Source organism: Aotus nancymaae, unplaced genomic scaffold, assembly GCF_030222135.1.
Source record: "Aotus nancymaae isolate 86718 unplaced genomic scaffold, 86718_ANA_hifiasm-v0.15.2.pri h1tg000029l, whole genome shotgun sequence".
In the NCBI taxonomy this organism is placed as follows: domain Eukaryota; kingdom Metazoa; phylum Chordata; class Mammalia; order Primates; family Aotidae; genus Aotus; species Aotus nancymaae.
This window is the reverse complement of record NW_026988442.1, coordinates 63601625-63618527: the sequence shown is the minus strand read 5'-3', so window position 1 is coordinate 63618527 and position 16903 is coordinate 63601625. Positions and strand designations below refer to the sequence as shown.

Here is a 16903-nt window from a genome sequence, read left to right as displayed (position 1 = left end):
GGGGAGGTGTTAAGAGAGGCACATAAAAAGCAGTGAGTGAAGTTTACGGTTTTGATTAAGTTTAACATGTTGGCTCCCTGCTGTACTAGAGTTAACTACGAGAAAGGATGAGAGGTGTTATTTGAGGGTTTGATTTGGTTAGTTAGGGTGGCTTTATTTTTAGGATTGTATGGCTTACAGAGCCAAGTTGTTTTATAACTTTAGGGACAATGCAGGTATAGGACTGGAATATTAGCCATGTTCCCTGGGGGTATTTTTGGCTGCCGCATACAAGGGCTTAGCTAGAGTAGCGAAGTTAGGAATTTAGTGATGAAAAATCCCACAAATTTTAGAAAGGAGAGGATTTTGTTAGCTGTTTTGGGGGGCTGCAGTGAAAGTAGTGCCTTTTGACTGTTTTTAAGCCCTTAGTTTGGGGAGTAAGGTGAATACTTAAATAGATTACTGAGGTGACCAACAGCTGTGCTTTGGAGGGGGAAATCCGGTATTCCCTAGACCCAAGGAAATTAAGGAGAGCGGCAGTATGCTGTCGTGACATGGAGAGGGAAGGGCTGCAAAGCAGCAGGTTGTCCACGTACTGTAAGAGGAGACTAGGCTGAGGGGGGACAAGAGGTTAGGTTAGCTGCTAATGCTTGTTTAAATATGTGAGGGCTGTCTCTAAAGCCCTGGGGCAGGACCGTCCAGGTTAAGTGCTGCGAGAGGTTAGTGTCTGGATTGGTCTAAGTAAAGGCAAAGAGGAAATAGGACTTAGGGTGAAGAGGAATGGTAAAGAAGGCATTCTTGAGGTTAAGGACTGTAAAATGAGAAGTAGTGGAGGGAATGTTTGATAATAGTGTGTATGGATTGGGAACTACAGGGTGGAGGGGAATTACTGCCTCATTGATAAGGCACAGGTCCTGAACCAGGTGAAAGCCGCATGGCTTTTGGACTGGCAATATAGGAGTGTTGCAAGGGGAACTGGTAGGAATGAGTCCCTGTGCTAGGAGTTAAGTGATAATAGGCTTTAGGCCTTGGCAATGGGTTTTTGAGATGGGAAACTGAGGACAGTAGGGAAAATGGGTAGGGTCCTTGAGGAATATTTTGACTGGCATGTGATGAGTGGCAATTATGGGCTTGGAAGTATCCCATACTGAGGGATTAACCATTTCAGGAGGAATAGGGGGTTGAAGCGAGGAATCGTGACTGGGTGCATTGTTATTTAAAGTTAATACCAGGAGATGGGTAGAAGATGGGGAGGACTGTGGAGAGCCAATGAGTTGGAGGGTAGCCCCTAAAGTCTGGAGGATATCTCATCCCAGTAAGGGGACTGGGCACGAGGGTATGATTAAGAAGGAGTGGGTGAACGGATGTCCCTCCAGGTAACAAGTTAGAGGATGGGTCCGGTTGGGACAGGAGGGCTTCCCGTTAATTCCCACAACCGAGACCTGGGAAGGTGTACTAGGCTCTGAGTAGGAAGGCAATACAGAATAGGAAACCCCCATGTCCATTAAGAAGGAAATAGACTTACCCGCTCTTCGTAGCGCCCTGGGCTCAGCAAGGGTGATGGGGGTCTTTGAGTCCGGGTTGTGTTAATTATTCATGAGGCCAAGGAGTTCAAGTGAAGGGACTGCATCCTTTGGACTGGCCTGCCCCTCACATGGAGATGCAGGGGGTGAGCCTGTAGTCCAGAATGGGCAGTCTACCTTCTAGCGTCCAGTTCATTTGCAGATTGGACAGGGTCCGGGAGGTGGACGTGGACAGGGGCACTGCTGGGCCTAGTGTCCCTTTTGGCTACATTTGAAGCAGGGCCCGGGAGGGACCTTTGAAGTAGTCTGGGTGGGTTCTAGGGGACCTTTTTGGAGGAACTTTGAGGAGTTTTCCCCACCAGATGCTGGGCGTGCTGCTGGCCTTACGGCTGCTACGATAGCTTGGGTTTGGAGGCTTACCTGTTGCTGTAAATGGACCTGGTGGATGGTCTTAGCCTTTTCCTCCCGGCCATTAAAAAGTTTAAATGCCAAGTTTACCAGGTCTCGTATGGGAATTTTTCATATTTTATACCAGAATGCTTGGATGTAGGGAACCTCAACCTACTTGCCTTTCCTTTGGCAAAAATTGTTTAAATTAGTGAGGACATTAAAGTTAAGTGTGCCCTCTGGAGGCCGCTTGGACTGGTTGTTTAGCGGATACTGTGGCCAGGCTACGGTGGAGAGGAAGAGTAGCCTTTTGTTTTTTATAGAGAGGCCTAGCTTGGGTAGGTTTAGAACTAGGCATCCCAGTGGTGACTTAGGGTTTGGGTGGGATTTTTGGTTACCCATGATTTTTTCTTTTTCTTTTTTTTTTTTTTGTGAAACAGGAGGATTTTATTAAGGTGGCTACCGGCTTAGCAGATTAGCATTTTAATATTAAGTGCTTAACAAAGACAGGGCTTGGCTTTTTATACATGAAGTACACAGTGGCACTAAAACAAGTTTGCAGGCATAGAACAAAGGCAATTCATTAAGCAGTAATAGGTACTTAACTTAGGCTTACATGTGATAGTTGCTATGTGACCCAGATGTTTGCTATCTGTAGAGCTCAAGGATTTTAGCACAGGCCTTATCTATTTCTTTTTGATACAGTGTTTAGAAAGCTAGAGTCCTGCCTGCTTGGGCATTTTTTATGACCTTCACTGTAGAAACTTACAGTTATTAGCAATAGAGAACAAGAATACAAGAATTTGTAAACTTATAAAACCTGCAAAGCAGGATACAATTTTACTGGAAGGGAAAAAACTCACTCACACACTCACTCGGGAACAGAAGGAGAAACAGAAAGAGAAATTGAGAATATAATTAAACGGGAGCTGATTTGCCAAAGGGCAGGTTTTGGGGTTAGGAGCCAAGGTTTAATTTAGGCCTTAAGGGCCTGGAGGAGTAAACAGGGCTTCTAGTCACTCAAGTCTCACCCGCTGCCGCAGAGATGACCGGTAGGCGTCCCGGACGACACTACCGGACACCAGAGAGGGTTCAGGAAGAAGGGGACGTCTCCCTCAGGTTCCTGACCCTCTGCAGACCCCTTACGGGGGGAAGACAAGAGCGTAGGGACGTCTCCTCTACACTCAGGTCCTCGAGGCGGAGCTGGAGCCCTGGGCCCTCAGCTGAACAGAGCCGGGGCCCTGGGCCCACGGCAGAGAGGAGTCCCTGACGCGGCCGCGGTTACAGACAGGGAGTCCGGAGTCAAGCAGCGGGAGAGGCTATGGGTAACAGAAGTCTTACCTTGCGGCGCAGTGGCTCCCTGGTTTAGCTTCAGGTGGAGGAGTCGGTTTCCCCTTTAGGAGGGGGTCTCACAACCCCTCCCGGGTTTCGGCACCAGCTGTAAGGTATATTGCCGAGTTAAAATGAGGCAACTGAGGCCAGTGAGAAAAAATGAGAATCCAATTTATTCAGCTCCCGGGCGAGGTTCTGTGGTCCAGGAAGGGGCCAGAGAAGTCGCAATGGGCTTCTCAGGGCGTGGGGTTTTATAAGAAGTGGAGGTAGTTGATTGGTCATTGGGAAACAAAGAGCAGACAATTTCATTGGTAAGGAGATTTGATTGATTGTTAGGGAAACAAAGAGCAGACAGTTTCATTGGTAGGCTGACTTGCTGGGGAGGTTAATGTTAAACTGCCATTGGACAAATCTTCCGCGGCCTTTTTAAATTTTGAAAGGGTTGAGTGAGGAATGCAGGAGTGGGCGTGTGGAGCCTGCATGGAGAAACCAGATAGGAGCAGGTGTGGGGAGACAGCACAGAGAGATAAGTGTGTCCATTTGGCTCTTCAGCGAGGCAGCCGGCCTTACACCATTACTGAGGCTTGAGTAGGCAGTTTTGCCCTCACAGTGTAAACAAAGCCCCTTGGAAGTTAGATCTGGGCAGAGCAAACCACAGCTTGGCAAAGCCACTGTAGCTAACTTCTCCTGATTACTCCTCTCTAAGCATGGCATCTCTGAAAGAAATGGAGCAGCCCCAGTCAGGGGCTTATAGATAAAACTCTCATCTCTTTGGGACAGAGCATCTGGGGGAAGGGGTGGCTATGGGTGCAGCTTCAGCAGACTTAAACGTTCCTGCCTGCCAGCTCTAAAGAGAGCAGCGGATCTCCCAGCACAGTGCTCGAGCTCCACTAAGGGACAGGCTGCCTCCTCAAATAGGTGTCTGACTCCCATGCCTGCTGACTGGGAGATACCTCCCAGCAGCAGTCAACAGACACCTCATACAGGAGAGCTCTGGCTGGCATCTTGTGGGTGCCCCTCTGGGATCAAGCTTCCAGAGGACGGAACAGACAGCATTCTTTGATGATATGCATCCTCAGCTGGTGATACTAGGCAAACAGGGTCTGGAGTGCACCTCCAGCAAACTCCAGCAGATCTGCACCAGAGGGGCCTGATCATTAAAAGGAAAACTAACAAACAGAAAGTAATAGCATCAACATCCACAAAAAGGATGTCCACAGAGAAACTCCATCCAAAGTTCACCAACATCAAAGACTAAACATAGATAAATCCACAAAGATGAGGAAAAAACAGAGCAAAAAGGTTGAAAATTCCAAAAACCAGAACGCCTCTTCTCCTCCAAATGATCACAACTCTTTACCAGCAAGGGAACAAAACAGGATGGAGAATGAATTTGACAAATTGACAGAAGTAGGCTTCAGAAGGTGGGTAATAACAAACTCCTCTGAGCTAACGGAGCATGTTCTAACCTAATGGAAGGAAGCTAAGAACCCTGAAAAAAGTTAGATAAATTGCTAACTAGATAACCAGTTTAGAGGAGAACATAAATGACCTGATGGGGCTGAAAAGTAGAACACGAGAATTTTGTGAACCATACGCAAGTATCAATAGCTGAATTGATCAAGTAGAAGAAAGGATATCAGAGATTGAAGATCAACTTAATGAAATAAAGCATGAAGACAATATTAGAGAAAAAAGAATGAAAAGGAACAAAGAAAGCCTTCAAGAAATATGGTACTTTGTGAAAAGATCAAATTTACCTTTGATTGGTGTACCTGAAAGTGATGGAGAGAATGGAACCAAGTTGGAAAACACTCTTGAGGATATTATCCAGGAGAACTTCTCCAACCTAGCAGGACAGGCCAACATGCAAATTCAGGAAATACAGAGAACACCACAAAGACACTCCTCCAGAAGAGCAACCCCAAGACATATAATCAACAGATTCATCAAGGTTGAAATGAAGGAAAAAATGTTAAGGCAGCCAGAGAGAAAGGTCGGGTTACCCACAAAGAGAAGCCCATCAGACTAGCAGAGGATCTCTTGACAGAAACCCTACAAGCCAGAAGAGAGTGGGGGCCCATATTCCACATTCTTAAAGAAAAGAATTTTCAACCCAGAATTTCATATCCAGCCAAACTAAGCTTCATAAGTGAAGGAGAAATAAAATCCTTTATGTATGGACAAGCAAATGCTGAGAGATTTTGTCACCAGCAGGCTGGCTTTACAAGAGCTCCTGAAGGAAGTACAAAATATGGAAAGGAAAAATCTGCACTAGCCACTGCAAAAACATACCAAATTATAAAGACCATCAATACTATGAAGAAACTGCATCAACTAACAGGCAAAATAACCAGCTAGCATCCTGATGATAGGATCAAATTCACACATAACAATATTAACCTTAAATGTAAACAGGCTAAATGCCCCAATTAAAAGACATGGACTGGCAAATTGAATAGTTAAGAACCATCAGTGTGCTGTATTCAGGAGACCCATCTCATGTACAAAGACACACACAGGTCCAAAATAAAGGGATGGAAGAATATTTATCAAGCAAATGGAAAGCAAAAAAAAAAAAAAAAAAAGCAGGGGTTGCAATCCTAGTCTCTGATAAAACAGACGTTAAACCAACAAAGATCAAAAAGACAAGGAATGATAAAGGGATCACTGCAACAAGAAGAGCAAACTATCATAAATGTATATGCACCCAATACAGAAGAACCCAGATTCATAAAGCAAGTTCTTAGAGACCTACAAAGAAATGTAGACTCCCACACAAAAATAGTGGGAGACTTTAACATTCCACTGTCAATATTAGACAGATCAATGAGACAGCAAATTAACAAGGATATACAGGACTTGAACTCAGCTCTGGACAGAGTGGACCTAATGGACATCTACAGAACTCTCCACCCCAAATTAACAGAATATGCATTCTTCTCAGCACCACATCACACTTATTCTAAAATTGGCTATATAATTAGAAGTAAAACACTCCTCAGCAAATGCAAAAGAACAGAAATCCTAACAAACAGTCTCAGACCACAGTGCAATCAAATTAAAACTCAGGATTAAGAAACTCATTCATAGGCCAGGCACGGTGGCTCGTGCATATAATCCCGGCAATCTGGGAGGCGGAGACAGTCAAATAACCTGAGGTTGGGAGTTTGAAACCAGACTGACCAACTTGAAGAAACCCTATCTCTACTAAAAATACAAAACTAGGCGGGTGTGGTGGCACAAGCCTGTAATCCCAGCTACTCGGGACTCTCAGGCAGGAGAATCACTTGAACCCCGGAGGCGGCAGTTGCAGTGAGCTAAGATCCCACCATTGCACTTTAGCCTGGGCAAGAAGCACAAAAGAAAGAAAGAGAGAGAGAGAAGGAGAGGAAGAGAGAGAGAAAGAAAGAAGAGGAAGGAAGGGAGGGAGGGAGGCAGGGAGAGAGGAAGGAAGGAAGGAAGCTAGGAAGGAAGGAAGGAAGCCACACAACTACATGGAAACTGAACAACATGCTCCCCACTGACTACTGGGTAAATAATGAAATTAAGGCAGAATAAAGTTATACTTTGAAACCAATGAGAACAAAGACACAATGTATCAAAATTTATGGGACACATTTAAAGCAGTGGGTAGAGGGAAATTTATAGCACTAAATGCCCACAAGAGAAAGCAGGAAAGATCTCTAATAGACACCCTAACATCATGATTAAAAGAACTAGAGAAGCAAGAGCAAACAAATTCAAAAGTAATAGAAGACAATAAATAACTAAGATCAGAGCAGAACTGAAGGAGATAGAGATATGAAAAATCCTTCAAAAATATCAATGAATCCAGGAGCTGGTTTTTTGAAAAGATCAACAAAATAGATAGACTGCTAGTCAGATTAATAAAGAAGAAAAGAGGAAAGAATCAAATAGAAACAATAAAAATGATAAAGAGGATATCACCACTTATCCCACAGATAAACAAACTACCATCAGAAAATACTATAAACACCTCTATGCAAATAAACTAGAAAAGCTAGAAGAAATGGATAAATTCCTGGACACATATACCCTCCCAAGACTAAACCAGGAAGAAGTTGAATCCCTGAATAGAGCAATAACAAATTCTGAAATTGAGACAGTAATTAATAACCTACCAGCCAAAAAACATCCAGGACCAGATGGATTCACAGCTGAATTCTACCAGACGTACAAAGAGGAGCTGGTACCTTTCCTTCTGAAACTATTCCAAACAATAGAAAAAGAGGAAATCCTTCCTAACTCATTTTATGAGGCCAGTATCATCCTGATACCAAAACCTGGCAGAGACACACCCAAAAAAAAGGAAAATTTTGGGCCAATATCCTTGATAAATGTCCTTGCGAAAATTCTCAATAAAATACCGGCAAATAGAATCCAGCAGAACATCGAAAAGCTTATACACCATGATCAAGTTGGCTTCATCCCAGGGATGCAAGACTGGTTCAACATATGCAAATCAATAAATGTAATCCATCATATAAATAGAACCAATGAAAAAAACCACATGATTATCTTAATAGTTGCAGAAAAGGCCTTTGACAAAATTCAACAGCCCTTCATGCTACAAACTCTCAATAAACTAGGTATTGATGGAATGTATTTCAAAATAAGATCTATATGACAAACCTACAACCAGTATCATACTGAATGGGCAAAAACTGGAAGCATTCCATTTGAAAATGGGCACAAGACAAGGATGCCCTCTACACCACTCCTATTCAACATAGTATTGGAAGTTCTGGCCAGGGTGATCAGGCAAGAGAAAGAAATAAAGCGTATTCAGTTATGAAAAGAAGAAGTCAAATTATCTATTTGCAGGTGACATGATTGTATATTTTAGAAAACCCCATCATCTCAGCCCAAAATCTCCTTAAGCTGATAATCAACTTCAGCAAAGTCTCAGGATGCAAAATCAATGTACAAAAATCACAAGCATTCCTATACACCAATAATAGACAGAGAGCCATATCATGAGTGAACTCCCATTCACAATTGCTACAAAGGTATTAAAATACCTACAAATAAAACTTACAAGGGATGTAAAGGACCTCCTCAAGACAACTACAAACCACTGCTCAAGGAAATAAGAGAGGACAAAAACAAATGGAAAAACATTCCATGCTCGTGGATAGGAAGAATCAATATTGTGAAAATGGCCATACTGCCCAAAGTAATGTATAGATCCAGTGTTATCTTCATCAAGCTACCATTGACTTTCTTTACAGAATTAGAAAAAATGACATTAAATTTCATATGAAACCAAAGAAGAATCCATATGGCCAAGACAATCCTTAGCAAAAACAAGAAAGCTGGAGGCATCATGCTACATGACTTCAAAGTATACTACAAGGCTACAGTAACCAAAACGGCATGATACTGGTACCAAAACAGAGATATAGACCAATGAAACAGGACAGAGGTCTCAGAAATAATACCACACATCTACAACCATCTGATCTTTGACAAACCTTACAAAAACAAGCAATGGGGAAAGGATTCCTTATTAATAAATGGTGTTGGGAAAACTGGCTAGCCATATGCAGAAAAGTGAAACTGGACCCCTTCCTTACACCTTATACAAAAGTTAACTCAAGATGAATTAAAGACTTAAATGTAAGACTTAAAACCATTAAAACCCTAGAAAAACACCTGGGCAATACCATTCAGGACAGGCATGGGCAAAGACTTCATGACTAAAACACCAAAAGCAATTGCAACAAAAACCAAAATTGACAAATGGGACCTAATTAAAGAGCTTGAGCACTGCAAAAGAAACTATCTTCAAAGTGAACAGGCAACCTACAGAATGGGAGAAAATTTTTGCAATCTATCCATCTGACAAAGGGCTAAATATCCAGAATCTACAAGAAACTTAAGCAAATTTACAAGAAAAACACAACTCCATCAAAAAGTGGACAAAGGATATGAACAGACACTTCTCAAAAGAAGACATTTATGTGGTCAACAAACGTATAAAAAAAACTCATCATCACTGGTCATAGAGAAATGCAAATCAAAACCACGATGAGATACCATTTCATCCCAGTTAGAATGGTGATCATTAAAAAGTTAGGAAACAACAGATGCTGGAGAGGATGTGCACAAATTGGAACACTTTTACACTGTTGGTGGGAGTGTAAATTAGTTCAACCATTGTGGAAGACACTGTGGCTATTCCTCCAGGATTTAGAACCAGAACTACCATTTGACCCAGCAATCTCACTACTGGGTATATACCCAAAGGATTGTAAATCATTCTACTCTAAAGACACATGCACATGTATGTTGAGTGCAGCACTGTTCACAATAGCAAAGACTTGGAACCAGCCCAAATGCCCATCAGTGATAGACTGGATAAAGAAAATGTGGCACACAGACACCAGGGAATACTATTCCACGATATAAAAGGATGAATTCATGTTCTTTGCAGGGACATGGATGAAGCTGGAAACCGTCATTCTTAGCAAACTAACACAGGAACAGAAAACCAAACACTGCATGTTCTCACTCATAAGTGGGAGTTGATCAGTGAGAACACATGGGCACAGGGAAGGGAACATCACACTTTGAGGCCTGTCGGGGGCTGGGGGGCTGGGGTACGGATAGCATTAGGAGAAATACCCAGCGTAAATGATGCGATGGTGGGGAGCAAACCACCATGGCATGTGTATACCTATGTAGCATGTTCTTCATGTGTATCTTAGAACTTAAAGTATTAAATAAATAAATGAATAAAATTTTTAAAAGAGCATCAAAATGTGTTTCACAATAATTACATTCTGCTCTTACTAATTCTTGGTAAAGAGATTCCAACTGAAAACTGCTCTTGCTAATTCTTGGCTCTTACTATTCTTTGACAATAATTACATTCTGGTCTTACTAATTCTTGGTAAAGGGACTCCAACTGAAAAGTCAGTCTTGTGTTAACACAGTTCCAGCAGCCAAATGTAGGACAATTTGAGCATTAAAATAAATAATCATAATAATGAATTATAACATACTGAATAAAATGAGAATCTATCAGTCCAGACCAATATAAATGAATATATAAATGAGAGAGAACAGAAAATTCTTTTTTACATTAGAATGCCAACTAATAGAAGGGATAATAGAGTTAGACAGTTATCTTCTAACTTTCTAACTCTAGTATCCCTTCTATTAGATGCTAAAATTAGTGAGTAAAATTTTATATTAGTTTCAAAATATTTAAAATTTAATTATAAAGGAAACCTAGTAATTTGACAGTGAAAAAACCAATGGATATTACATTAACAAAGTGATCATAGTTAATACCACCAATATTGGAATAAACTTTCCTTTCATGTGTCTCCTGATACGATGCATGGAGAAGGACATATCATCTCTGTAATATTTCCACTAAAATGCATGACCTATATTGAATTATGAGGAAACATCAGACAAACTCAACATGAGGCACAAATTTTTAACAAAATGACTGGGCTACCTTCCTCAAAAGTGCCAAAGTCAAGAAAAGAAAGACTAAGTAATGGTTCCATTTTTCAAAAAACTTAAAAAAAAAAAAAAGGAAACTAAAAACACTTAACAACTAAACCTTATGTGTTAATTGATTGGTTCCTGGCCTAGGATTTTGTTTAATCAATAAAATCCCACAAAGGGCACTATTTGGGACAATTATAAAAATTGAATAGGCAATGTAGCGTAGATACATTACATTTTTAAATTTAATAGTTGCATTGTAATTATGTAAGAGAATATCCATGTTCTAAGGAAATGAATTAGGTAGAGGTAAATTGAAACACTGCTCCAGTTTACTCTCAAAGATTCCAGAAGAACAAATTAGGCAGATCGATGCTAAGAGGACAAATTAAAAAGAGAAAAATGTAAATTGTTGAGGCATCTGCTTAAAGAGTTACAAGAGTCCCTCAGTCTATTCTTGCAGCTTTTCAGTATGTTTGAATATATACTGAAATAAGAAGTTGAAATACTTTTTTGTTGTTGTTTTCATTTCAGTAGCTTTTGGGATACAAGTATTTTGGCATTACATGGATGGATTCTATGGTGGTAAATTCTCAGATTTTGTACAACCATCACCTGAGTAGTGTACACTGTATCCAATATGTAGTTTTTATTCCTAACATCCGTCCCCCAACCTGAGTCTCCAGGGTCCGTTTTATCACCCTGTATGTCTTTGTGTTCTCATAGCTTAACTCCTGCTTTTAAGTGAGAACATACGGTATTTGGTTTTCTATTCCTGAGTTACTACACTCAGAAATGACTTTCACCTCTATCCAAGGTGACTGTAAAAGACGTTATTTCATTCTTTTTCATGGCTGAATAGTATTCCATGTTGTATATATGCCACATTTTATCCACTCAGTCAGTGTGCACTTAGGTTGGTTCCACATCTTTGTAGTGGTGAATTGTGCTGCTATAAACATGGATGTCTATATGTCTTTTTGATGTAATGACTTCTTTTTCTTTGGGTAGATACCTAGCAGTGGGATTGCTGGATCAAATGGTAGATCTACTTTTAGTTCTTTAAGGAATCTCCATACTGTTTTCCATAGAGGTTGTACTAATTTACATTCCCATCAGCAGTGTGAAAGTGTTCCCTTTTCACCACACTGACACCAATATGTTTTGTTTTTTGATTTTCTAACTGTGGCCATTCTTCTAAGAGTAAAGTGATATTGTGATTTAAATGTGCATTTCCCTGATGATTAGCAATGTTGAGCATTTTTTCATATACTTGTTGCCTGTTTGTATGCTTTCTTTTGGGAAATATCTATTCATGTCCTTTGCCCACTTTTGGATGGGATTATTTGTCTTTTTGTTGCTGATTTGAATTCCTTGTAGATTCTGGATGCTAGTCCTTTGTTGGATGCATAGTTAGCAAATATTTCACCCCTCTCTGTGGCTTGTCTGTTTGCCCTGCTGATTATTTATTTTACTTTGCAGACCTTTTTAGTTTAATTACGTCCCATGTATTTATTTTTGTTTCTGCTGCATTTGCTTTTGAGGTCTTAGTCATAAATTCTTTGCCTAGGCCAATGTCCAGAAGGGTTTTTCCAATGTTATCTTATACAGTTTTTATGATTTCAGTTGTTAGATTTAGTTCTTTGATCCATGTTGAGTTGATTTCTCTATAAGGTGAGAGATGGGGATTGAGTTTTATTCTTCTACATGTGGCTTGCCCGTTTTCCCAGCACTATTTATTGAATAGAGTATCCTTTCACCAAATTTATTAGTTTGTTCTCATGCTGCTAAAAAAGACATACCTGAGACTGGGTAATTTATAAAGGAAAGAGATTTAATTGACTAACACTTCCACAGGGCTGGGGAGGCCTCAGAAACTTACAATCATGGGGGAAGGGGAAGCATACATGTCTTTCACACGACGGCAGGAGAGAGTAGTGCTGAGCAAAGGGGGAAAAGCCCCTTATAAAACCATCAGCTCTTGTGAGAACTCACTCACTATCACAAGAACAGGATGGGGTTAACTGCTGTCATGATTCAATTACCTTCCACTGGTCCTTCCCACAACACATGGGGATTATGGGAACTACAATTCTAGATGAGATTTGGGTGGGGACACAGCAAAACAATATCACCTATATATGTTTTTGTATGCTTTGTTGAAGATCAGTTGGCTGTAAGTATTTGGCTTTATTTCTGGGTCCTCTATTATGTTCCATTGGTCTAAGTGCCCGTTTTATACCAGTACCATGCTGTTTTGGTAATTATGGCCTTTAGTATATGTTGAAGTTGGGTAATGTGGTGATGCCTCCAGATTTGTTCTTTTTGCTTAGTATTGCTTTGGCTATTTGGGCTCTTTGTTGGTTCCATATGAATTTTATTTTTTTGCTAGTTCTGTGAAAAATGATGATGGCATTTTGGTGGGCATTGCATTGAATCTGTAGCTTACCTTGGGCAGTACGGTCATTTTCACAATATTGATTCTTTCCATCCATGAGCATGGGATGTGTTTCCATTTGTTTGAGTCATCTGTGATTTCTTTCAGCAATGTTTTGTATTGTCCTTATAGACCTCTTTAGTTAAGTATATTCCTAGATATTCCTAGGCTCGTTTTGTTTGTTTGCTTGTTTGTTTGTTTGTTTGCAGCTGTTTGTTAAAAGGATTGAGTTCTTGATTCTCAGCTTGGTCATTGTTGATGTATAGCAGTGCTACTGACTTGTGTACATTGATTTTGTAACCTGAAGCTTTACTAAATTTATCAGATCTAGGAGCCTTTTGGATGAGTCTTTTTAGGGTTTTCTAGGCATACAATCATATCATCTATGAAAAGCAATAGTTTGACTTCCTGTTTTCCAATTTGGATGCCCTTTATTTCTTTCTGGTCCTGATTGCTCTGGCTAGAATGTCTAGTATTATGTTGAATAGAAGTGGTGAAAGTGTGCACTTGTCTTGTTCGAGTTTGAAGGAGAAATGCTTTCAACTTTCCCCATTCAATACAATGTTGGCTATGGGTTTGTCATATATGGTTTTTATTATTTTGAGGTAAGTCCCTTCTCTGCCTACTTTGTTGAGGGTTTTTATCCTAAAAGGGTGCTGGATTTTATCAAATGCTTTTTCTGCATCTATTGAGATGGTCATATGGTTTTTGTTTTTAATTCTGTTTATGTAATGTATCACATATATTGACTTTCATATGTTAAACCATCCCTGCATCCCTGGGATGAAAGCCCCTTGATCATGATGTACCCACTGAAAGCCAAAGCCTATCTCATTATACTGGGCCAAATTGTTGCAGATATATATGAAAATAATTCATATTGGAAGGCCAGACCTTAGAAATTTACCCCTTACTGTATTCAAATAAATAAACTTATGAAGCAAAATTACAGTGGCTAATCTGCCTCCCTCAAGAAAAGGTAGTTTATAGTATTATTTGTGAGCCATGCTAAATTCTTTATGTTAAGTATACCATTTGAATTTAGGATATTAATATTTTAAGCGAATACACTTATAGGATGTATAAAACTACTATATCCATTCTCTTCCAGTCCCACCCCACCTACCATACATTTACTCATTCTTTATTCCCCACTTTACCGGGCTAATTGAAGTGTAACAAAAGCTTCATCCAGGAACATTTTTCTTCCTCTATATTCTATACTAAATTATTGTCATCACTTTATAAAGGTGATAGATTACATATTAAATTGAGAAACATATTTTGTTAAAAAAGACTTTGTACAAGAAATTGTCTAGTTGTTGATACTTGCTTGGTATCATAAATTACCATAATATGTTTGTATTTATTTATTTATTTATTTATTTTTGAGACGGAGTCTTGCTCTGTCGCCAGGCTGGAGCGCAGTGGCGCAATCTAGGCTCACTGTGACCTTTACCTCCTGGATTCAAGCGATTTCTTCTGCCTAGCCTCCCAAGTAGCTGGGACCACAGGTGTGCACCACCACACTGGGCTAATTTTTGTATTTTTAGTAGAGATGGGGTTTCACCATGTTGGCCAGGATGGTCTTTGTCTCTTGACCTCGTGATCTGCCCGTCTCGGCCTCCCAAAGTGCTGGGATTACAGACGTGAGCCACCATGCCCGGCCGTTCATATTTTTTAAATGGGACAATTATCAAAATATTCTCAATCTTAACTATTTTGTATGTGTCACAGTTTTTAAAAACCTAGCACAATATATTTACATTATATTTTCTTACTTTAATGTAAATTCTGCCTTCATTGTACTGATGAGCTATCTGGTCTGTCTTTCCAGAAATGTGGTATTATACCTTTCTATTCAGAAGTTAAATATTACTGTTTGATTGTGTTTTGATAATGGGAGTTAGTAAATTCAAAGTAAAATGCCGATGACTAAATTGCACAATAGCCTGTTTATTTACTCAGAGACAGAATCTGACTCTCTCACTCATGCTGGAGTTCAGTGGTGAGATCTCAGCTCACTGCAACCTCTACCCACTGGGCTCAAGTGATCCTCCTGCCTCAGCCTTCCCAGTAGCCGGAATCATGGATGTGCACCACTATGCTTGGCTAAGTTTACATATTTTTGGTAGAGACAGGATTTCACTGTGTTGCCCAGGCTAGTCTCTAACTGCTGAGCACACGGGATCTGCCTGCCTCTGCCTCCCAGATTACTGGGATTACAGGCATGAGCCACCATGCCTGCTGACAACCTAATTTTTTTAAAGGTATTTGCCATTTAATAGGAAATAAGGAGAAAAAGACTGTTACAGATTCAGATATTACCTACTTTAATTTTTTTAATCTAAGAGTCTAAACCAAAGCAAAAACATAGATGAGGGATAAACTAGGAACCAAGTATTTGCGAATATATGAGTATATTTGAAGCGGGATTTTAATATGGTTTTGACGTCTCTGTTTAAGAAGGAATATTATTATTCTTAACATAATAATTGTTAAGACAGAAAACATTGTCTTCTCATGGAAAATGTAGTAGCTTTCTAAGGAAAGAGATATGTATAAGCATTTCAACAAATGATTTTTATTTTCTGCTGTTCCTAAGTTTTTTTTTAATTCCATCAAGAATTGTAAAGTCCACATTCAAAATGTATTGAATAAAACATGCCAAGACTCTTGCCCTTTTAATGACTATATAATTTCTTTGAGAAAATGGTCATGTGTCATCATATAAATGATTTTATAGGATTAAATCTTGGAGCTCTTATTTACAACAGAAAGAATTCAACATCAGTATTGACCTACTTTTCTTCCCCCTCAATTAGATGTTTTTTAGTAAGAGAATAACTGTCTCACACCAAGATATGAAGCCAGAATTCTTATTGTAACATATTAAAAAAAAGATAGAAACTCTTTCTTGCTGTGTTTCTGTAATCTGAATATAAAGTTACACTGTATCAACAACCAACAGATGGAGAAAAAGAACACTCGAGGAAACTAGGCTATAAATACTAGGTTAATTCCAGAACTTCCAAGATTTTCTAGACTTTGCTAAAGCATCCCTAAACTGTGTGATCTTTTAGTAAGAAATTAATAACTTAGAGTGGAAAAGAAGAACACAGAATTTCAAGTCAAATCCTGTTTATTAGGCGGTTTTCATCATCTTTTTACACTTAGCATGAGAGCCATTTTGGTTCTGAACTTCTAACTTGTAGGAGTGCAAAGTACTAAATCCATCAGGAATTTTAAAATGATATTTTTTCTCCATCAGTGTTGTGATTTTCTTATACATGTTGTGACCTTCCTATTAAAACATCAACATATTAAATTCACCCTTGATATTGGTGATTGAATACATTATTGAAAACCTTGCTTTGGCTTATATTTATTAATTCATTTAGCTTATCTCATATATATACACACACACACACATACCAAGTACTATGGTTGAACTAAAGCTATAGACATAGAAGACACAGTCCCCATTCTTAACTTGTTTAAAACAAGCAAACTGGACCATGATAAAGTAGTATAATAAATAGGATAAAAGTAAGCAGAACACTCTATGGAGGTGTGTAGTAAGAGCCAGCAATCCATATGGGGTAGTTATGAAAGTCAGTGATTTTGATTACCGAAGTTATGAGTAGAAAAATACAAATGAATTTTGGATACAAATCATGTTGTTTAAACAGTAGTCTTAATAACATTACCAACACATTCAATGTCTAGGATATGCTAAGTGATAACAACAAATACA

The 16903-nt window shown here is 39.4% G+C and overlaps 1 protein-coding gene across 6 annotated transcripts in view; it reads left to right on the top strand.

The window, feature by feature from the left end:
* MBD5 (methyl-CpG binding domain protein 5) overlaps positions 1-16903 on the top strand; it is a 471066-nt gene that overhangs the window by 325975 nt on the left and 128188 nt on the right. The window lies entirely within an intron of this gene.